Below are 8,982 nucleotides of genomic sequence, written 5' to 3'. Positions count from 1 at the left end.
GCAAGCAGTGTTCCGAAGCAAAGGCGCATTTGAACCACCAGGTCGTGTGACCATGTAGCTGTGATAGGAAGGAAACGTCCTCAACAGATCCTGCTCTCCTACTCTCACACATTCTTACACAGCAAGGTTGCTGAAGTCTCATCAGTTACGCTTGTATTGGTGGACTACACTTTTTATATGTCTTATCTGAGCATTAGTGCAAATATGCCTTCTCTCTGGAGATAGGGGGCTGTCTTTACTCTCAATCTATTGAGTGGTGCAGGTCTACCACGAGATGGCACTGAAGAGCATGAAGCGCTTCGTGTGCTTTGGCTCAGTGAGTCTTTTTGCGAACCAAATGATTGAGTGTTCAGTGGTTAGGAGGCTTCACTTTTCCCATCATTAATTTGTGGTACTGTACAGAGCAGCTGTGGTTCTCAATCCTGGTCCTTGAGTACCCCTGTGTCTGCTGGTTTTCATTCCAGCTGAGCTCACAATTAGGAGGCTGTGTGGTCCAGTGGTTAAAAAAAAGGGCTTGTAACCAGAAGGTCCCCAGTTCAAATCCCGGCTCAGCCACTGACTCATTGTGTGACCCTGACCAAGTCACTTAACCTCCTTGTGCTCCGTCTTTCGGGTGAGACGTAATTGTAAGTGAATCTGCAGCTGATGCATAGTTCACACACCCGAGTGTAAGTCGCCTTGGATAAAGGCGTCTGCTAAATAAATAATTACTGAACCAGACCCTGAATTCAACAGATAATTTACTTTAATTACACCTTTTGAATTGTTTTCAGCTGTTAAACAGTTGCAGATTTCAAGTTATTATTATTATTATTATTATTATTATTATTATTATTATTATTATTATTATTATTATTATTACAAGGTTAGAGTTGTTTTGGCTTTTGAACTATTCAAACCACACATGAACAAATACAGAGGCAGGAAAGCAGTATTCTGTTTTTCAGAATTGGTCAGTGTTTATTTTATGGAGGGACAGCAAGGTAATAGCTGTATTTACCTTGGTTTAGATTTAGTATTTTTTTTTTTTTTGGCAGTACTATATGTTTCAAATTCTAGTGAAATTAAAAAAAAAAAGAAATCTGTTTGTTTTTGATGGGTTATATCACAACACAACATAGTCACTGTAAGCCTACTGGGGATATGAGTGGATTTCAAAATCCGGAACACAGCAGCAAGCTCTGAGGATCTGGTACCAGAGTAAGACAGCCGGTATATAAAGATGATCATGATGCATTGAGGGGGTCCCCGAGTGACTCATCCAGTTAAAGCGCTGCCACTGGGAGTGCAGGATGAGTCACACAGCTTGGACAGCGCCAGTTTGGATCCAGGCTGTGCAAAGGGGCTGAACTCTGCTGGTGACCCCAAGAGGGGCGTCACATTGGCTCTGATGCTCCTAGAGAGGAGGATGGGAAACCGGCAGGGATTGCTTCTCCTCATCCCGCAACAGCGAACCCTACTGGTCAGACACCAAGCACATTCAGAGTGGATAAGAGGCAGGGCTGGTCTCTGTTCTCCGGGATCGGGAGCCTGGCCACCTCTGCTCTGGATTGCTCTGTGTGAAAGTGATTCTGGCTTTAGGCTAAAACTGGACATTCCAAATTGGAGGAAAATAAATAAAAATAATAATTGGTCACTAAAAAAAAAACGATTAGCATAGCATACATGCTAGCTTATATTATATATATATATATATATATATATATATATATATATATATATATAGTAGCTTTTGGGGATCTTCGGGGACAAATGAGTCTGAAACCGTGAGAGTCAAAAATGAAATAAAATGATTGCAATTAGTATTTGTTTCCTTTTGTCCTTTCCCACTCTCTCTATCTCTCCAGACACACACCCTTTTCTGTCACTGTCCACGCACCCCCTTATATCCCCTCGCTGCCTCCGCCCTTACTCTGCCCCCCGCCATCACGTCCTTCACATCAAACCTGCACCCCAATTCCACTACACACACACATCCACACACAACATGCAACCCCTGCACGCACACACGACATGCAACCCCTGCACGCACACACACAACATGCAACCCCTGCACGCACACACACAACATGCAACCCCTGCACGCACACACACAACATGCAACCCCTGCACGCACACACGACATGCAACCCCTGCACGCACACACAACATGCAACCCCTGCACGCACACACACAACATGCAACCCCTGCATGCACACACGACATGCAACCCCTGCACGCACACACGACATGCAACCCCTGCACGCACACACGACATGCAACCCCTGCACGCACACAAAACATGCAACCCCTGCACGCACACACACAACATGCAACCCCTGCACGCACACACAACATGCAACCCCTGCACGCACACACGACATGCAACCCCTGCACGCACACACGACATGCAACCCCTGCACGCACACACGACATGCATCCCCTGCACGCACACACACAACATGGAACCCCTGCACGCACACACACAACATGCAACCCCTGCACGCACACACAACATGCAACCCCTGCACGCACACACAACATGCAACCCCTGCACGCACACACGACATGCAACCCCTGCACGCACACACGATATGCAACCCCTGCATGCACACACACGACATGCAACCCCTGCATGCACACACACAACATGCAACCCCTGCACGCACACACAAAATGCAATCCCTGCACACACACACAACATGCAACCCCTGCACACACACAACATGCAACCCCTGCACGCACACACACAACATGCAACCCCTGCACGCACACACACAACATGCAACATCTGCACGCATATACCCCCTTGCAACCCCTGCACTCATACACCCCCTTGCAACCCCTGCACACACACCCTCTACACTATCCTGATTCTTCCCTCCCCCCAGTTAAATACAGTGCCTTGAAAAAGTCTTCACACCCTTGAACATTTTTCATGTTCTACGGCCTAAAGAATACAATTCAAAATGCATTAAAGTAGGAGTTTGTTTCACTGATCTACACAACATCATCTACACTTTCAAAGTGAAAGAACAATTATAGAAATATTCAGTAATTAAAAATAAAAAAAACAAAAAGTCTTGATTGCATAAGTCTTCACACCCCTTGAGTTAATACTTAGTGCAAGCCCCTTTTGCAGCAATAACAGCCATGAGTCGTTTTGGATAAGTGTCTACCAACTCAGCACAGCTCAGTTTTTGCCCATTCTTCTTGGCAGAATAGCTCAAGCTCTTTCAAGTTTGCTGGGGATTGTCTGCGGACTGCAGTCTTCAAGTCTTGCCACAGATTTTCTATAGGATTCAGGTCTGGACTTTGACTCGGCCACTCGAGGACATTCACTTTCTTCTTGCTGAGCCACTCCATTGTTGCTTTCGCTTTGTGCTTAGGATCATTGTCCTGCTGAAAGGTGAATCTTCTCCCCAGTCCCAGGTCTCTGGCAGACGGGAACAGGCTTTCCTCCAGGATCTACCTGTACTTTGCACCATCCATCTTTCCCTCGATCTTCACAAGCCTCCCTGTCCCCACTGCTGCAAAGCATCCCCAAAACATAATGCTGCCACCACCATGCTTTACTGTAGGGATGGTGTTAGCAGGGTGATGTGCCGTGTTTGGTTTACGTGACACATATCGCTTAGCATTGAGACCAAAAAGTTCCACTTTGGTCTCATCAGACCACAAAACCTTCTCCCACAAGTGTTTCTTTGCAAAAGCTATGCGGAACATCATATGGCTGTTTTTCAGCAGTGGCTTCCTTCTTACCACCCTCCCATACAGGCCATGTTTGTGGAGTACTCTTGAAACAGTCAACATTTTCCCCAATCTCAGCCAGAGACCTCTGTAGTTCTTTTAAAGTAATCTTAGGCCTTTGTGACGGAAATATAATGAGTTCTGGTTGTAAATCTCCCTCTCAATCTGTGAGGGTACAAAGTAGCGAAAGGGAAAGGCTTTGGACAGGTTGTCCTGACAGTTCATTCCCTGGGTCAGGAAGTCAATCAGCCTGGAAAAAGACGAGACTCCAGTGCGAGAATGTATTGACCTGGAAGGTAAACGAGGTAGCAGCTGCAGGCAATAGAATCAGCTGCAATCGTTTACCAAGGGGTCATGCATAATCGCATAAAAGGGGCTGGAGAATTGTAAATCTTTTCCTTCGCTTGGGTTTTGCTACAAGGAAACTGGGAGGACCGGGAGATTGCCCAAAATAATTAACGAAAGGAGTTCGTGAGTGTTTTGTTTGTTTGTCTGTTTAGTAATTGTCTGTGTTTGTTATCACTAGACGGCTAAACACAAATCCAGAGCTGTCGCCAAGGGCCAGCATGAAACCGGATCACCACTGCACTACCGTCACGAATAAACATTGTTATCAGCACTTGTTCCACTAATAGCACGTATTATATTGTACTTCACCACAAGCACTTAGAGCACTCACTTTGAAACAGTGATCGTGTGTGTCTAATTGTGTGTGTTTTGTACTGTGTCTATTATTTGCAGGACTGCAACCCTTTGTTTCATTACGGTGCAATACACATTGTTGTGTATTGCCAGCTCTTTATTATTATTATTATTATTATTATTATTATTATTATTATTATTATTATTATTTATTTCTTAGCAGACGCCCTTATCCAGGGCGACTTACAATCGTAAGCAAAAACATTTCAAGCGTTACAATACAAGTAATACAATAACTTTTGTTCAAGTAAAGTACAAGTTTGACAAACCACAATTCAATAATACAGCAGGTAATAGTGATAGTTACATCAGGATATGATTAAATAGTGATAGTTACATCAGGATGTGATTAAATACAAAGTACTACAGGTTAAAAACTTGGCAGATTACAGTATTCTGAAGTACAGGATTAAATGCAGTAAAATAGGGGCTGATAAAAGCAAAATAAAGCACATTTACATGAAGGGTGATAGTGTCCCAGGATACAAACAGAGGAGTTCTACAGGTGCTCTTAGAAGAGGTGAGTCTTAAGGAGGCGCCGGAATGTGGTCAGGGACTGTGGTTCTATTCCAGGGAGTGGCTGTGCAGTCCTGACATCTGTAGGAAACTGGCTGTCTACTGGCTGGTCATCAGACCATTGGATTATACACCATTAAATCAATCATTTTCACCCGTACTTTGTTGTCTGTGTGTTCTTGGAATTACTGTATCCGCACTGCACCTGCTATACACCTGCTACCACTTACCACTTTGCCACAGCCTCACAGTGACCTCCCTCAGCAGTTTCCTTAAGTCACGCCTACTGACTTTGGAGGGATGGCCTGATCGAGGCAGTGTCTTGGTGGTTCCAAACTGTTTCCACTTTACAATGATGGACCTGACAGTGCCCCAAGGGATATTGAGACATTGAAAGTTTCTTATAGCCTTCCCCCAATCTGTACCTTTCAATAACTTTATCCCAGAGTTCTTTTGGCAGCTCCTTGTTCGGCATGTTTTGCTATTTGCTTCAAATTCACTTCATACAACAGAAACAGATTGATTCTTCATCCAGGAGTATTTGAATCAGTTGAACTACTTGATTTGACACAGGTGGGCTCTATTTAACTTATTATGTGCCTTGTTAAGGCAATGTGTTTTACCTGAGCTAATTTGGGTTTGCTATGACAAAGGGTGTGAAGACTTATGCAATCAAGACTTTTTGTTTTTTTTATTTTTAATTACTTTTTGAATATTGCTATAATTGTTCTTTCACGTTGAAAGTGTAGATGATGTTGTGTAGATCAGTGAAACAAACTCCTACTTTAATGCATTTTGAATTGTATTTTTTAGGCAGTAGAATGTGAAAAATGTTCAAGGATGTGAAGACTTTTTCAAGGCACTGTATACACTGTATCTCTAATCTGCAATGTCTATAATTAATTGTGGTGTTCTAGTTAAATATATAATCTCTAATCTGCAATGTCTATAATTAAATAGGGTGTTCTAGTTCAGTTACTGTATATTAAGAGTTATTAACAGATCAGTTCAGAAACGTGTAGACAACAGGTACATATGGAAACATATATAGATGTTTATCGATGTTTGCAGAAAACTGTATATAAATAATTATTTGTTGAAATCCATAGCAGGGTGTACTACAATAACTTTTTAAAATCACTGTACAACTCATACAGTGTTTAAATTAAACGTCTTCCTGTTCTATAGTTTTCTGTAGAAATCTGTAGGACTACAGAACATTTTATACAGCTGCAGACTGCCCAGAATCATTTTGAGAGGACGCTGTTGGAAATGAAGAGGAGACAGAAAGGAACAGATACTTCTTACACAGTGGTGTATGGAATGGGGTACAGTATCTAGTCATGTTACAGAGTGGTGTATGGAATGGGGTACAGTATCTAGTCATGTTACACAGTGGTGTATGGAATGGGGTACAGTATCTAGTCATGTTACAGAGTGGTGTATGGAATGGGGTACAGTATCTAGTCATGTTACAGAGTGGTGTATGGAATGGGGTACAGTATCTAGTCATGTTACACAGTGGTGTATGGAATGGGGTACAGTATCTAGTCATGTTACACAGTGGTGTATGGAATGGGGTACAGTATCTAGTCATGTTACAGAGTGGTGTATGGAATGGGGTACAGTATCTAGTCATGTTACAGAGTGGTGTATGGAATGGGGTACAGTATCTAGTCATGTTACACAGTGGTGTATGGAATGGGGTACAGTATCTAGTCATGTTACAGAGTGGTGTATGGAATGGGGTACAGTATCTAGTCATGTTACAGAGTGGTGTATGGAATGGGGTACAGTATCTAGTCATGTTACAGAGTGGTGTATGGAATGGCGTACAGTATCTAGCCATGTTACACAGTGGTGTATGGAATGGGGTACAGTATCTAGTCATGTTACAGAGTGGTGTATGGAATGGGGTACAGTATCTAGCCATGTTACACAGTGGTGTATGGAATGGGGTACAGTATCTAGTCATGTTACAGAGTGGTGTATGGAAAGGGGTACAGTATCAAGCCATGTTGTTGATGCTGAATTACTGTTATTCCTTAAGGCCACACTTTACAAAGATTTAAGATCAACCAGCTACGAGGACTCAGTGAACGCTCATGGGACAAATGACCTCTAGTCAGTGAATTTCATAGGGTCTTATGATCTTAATAATCAATCCTCACCTAAAATACTACTCTCTACTGAGCTCATGACTGTGATGAATTGTGTTGGATCAGACGAAAACTCCGGTCCAGAAAGGGCTAATCCGAGACAAACAAATACATTTCACTTGTGATCTGAGCTGTGTTTCCTCTGAATCTTTAAACCAGCTAGCCCTCGATTAGAACCACAGTGCCCTGTAGCACAGCCACTCCCTGCATAGAACCACAGTGCCCTGTAGCACAGCCACTCCCTGCATAGAACCACAGTGCCCTGTAGCACAGCCACTCCCTGCATAGAACCACAGTGCCCTGTAGCACAGCCACTCCCTGCATAGAACCACAGTGCCCTGTAGCACAGCCACTCCCTGCATAGAACCACAGTGCCCTGTAGCACAGCCACTCCCTACCCTCGCAGTCACAGTCTCCAAACTCGTGAGTTGAGCAGGGGTGCTTCTATATCAATTAAGAGACTGGTGTAGACTGTTATCTAGCTGTGACTCACCGCTAGTTTCACAGCTGGGTTTGTTATGTAGGATTGAGGAGATTTTAATTGAGCCAACAGCACCACTCCTCTGCATGTTATTATTATTATTATTATTATTATTATTTATTTCTTAGCTGACGCCCTTATCCAGGGCAACTTACAATTGTTACAAGATATCACATTATTTTTTACATACAATTACCCATTTATACAGTTGGGTTTTTTACTGGAGCAATCTAGGTAAAGTACCTTGCTCAAGGGTACAGCAGCAGTGTCCCCACCGGGGATTGAACCTACAACTACTCCACACTATGACAGTTATGACAGTGATGCATGTGAGTTGAGTCTGGGGTTGGCTAAACAGCACAGGAAAGTATGTGGAGTCATTGCGAGTAGGCAGCTGTCCCACAGTGTTTCAAAGGTGATCATACATAAAGGTCTTTTGCATGTTTTACCTGTAAGCATGCAATCCTGAATCTGCTTTTTGCATGCTTTACCTGTAAACATGCAATCCTGACTCTGCTTTTTGCATGTTTTACCTGTAGCATGCAATCCTGAATCTGCTTTTTGCATGTTTTACCTGTAAGCATGCAATCCTGAATCTGCTTGTCGTTTTGGGATGTTGGTCTATTTAATAGGTGTCCACATCACAAAGCCTCCACTTAATTCAGCGCAATTAATTGTCTGTGGATCTGATGTGCATGGAGACTGAAGTGTCCTCTTACCACTAAGGAATGTGGGTCCATCCAGGACTGGCTTGAGGCCTGCTCATGGTATAATGTGGGGAAGGTCCCATCATTCCTGCTTCTGGAGAAAAAATAGGGACGACCAGCAGTCAAAACCAAACCCACTTTCAGCAATATTTCAACCTTCAAGAACATAGGAACAGGAGACCATTAACGAAGGAGAGGAGGCCATTTGGCCCATCTATGCACGCCCGGCTCCAGGTACTGATTGATCTTAATATACATTCCCATCTATGCACGCCCGGCTCCAGGTACTGATTGATCTCAATATACATTCCCATCTATGCACGCCCGGCTCCAGGTACTGATTGATCTCAATATACATTCCCATCTATGCACGCCCGGCTCCAGGTACTGATTGATCTCAATATACATTCCATCTATGCACGCCCGGTTCCTGGTACTGATTTTCAATTGCCTAAATTTGATGTGACTGCTATTGTGAACACCTGATGTACTGTGCATTGTAATGTGAATATTACTTCAGGCAACATGCTGTATGTTTGGTCCATTTTCATGATGGCCAGATATACAGGCTAGCAGAGCATGAATGAAGTGGGTATTTAAAATGGTGTTGAAGATATTGGCCGTAGGCTTCAGTTTAACACCCGTAGCAGCAAAACAAAATGACAAAATGATGGTGGCAGAACAATAT

The sequence above is a fragment of the Acipenser ruthenus genome, chromosome 1 (genome assembly GCF_902713425.1).
Source record: "Acipenser ruthenus chromosome 1, fAciRut3.2 maternal haplotype, whole genome shotgun sequence".
NCBI classification, from domain to species: domain Eukaryota; kingdom Metazoa; phylum Chordata; class Actinopteri; order Acipenseriformes; family Acipenseridae; genus Acipenser; species Acipenser ruthenus.
The sequence above is the reverse complement of the archived record's forward strand: the minus strand, read 5'-3'. Positions refer to the sequence as shown.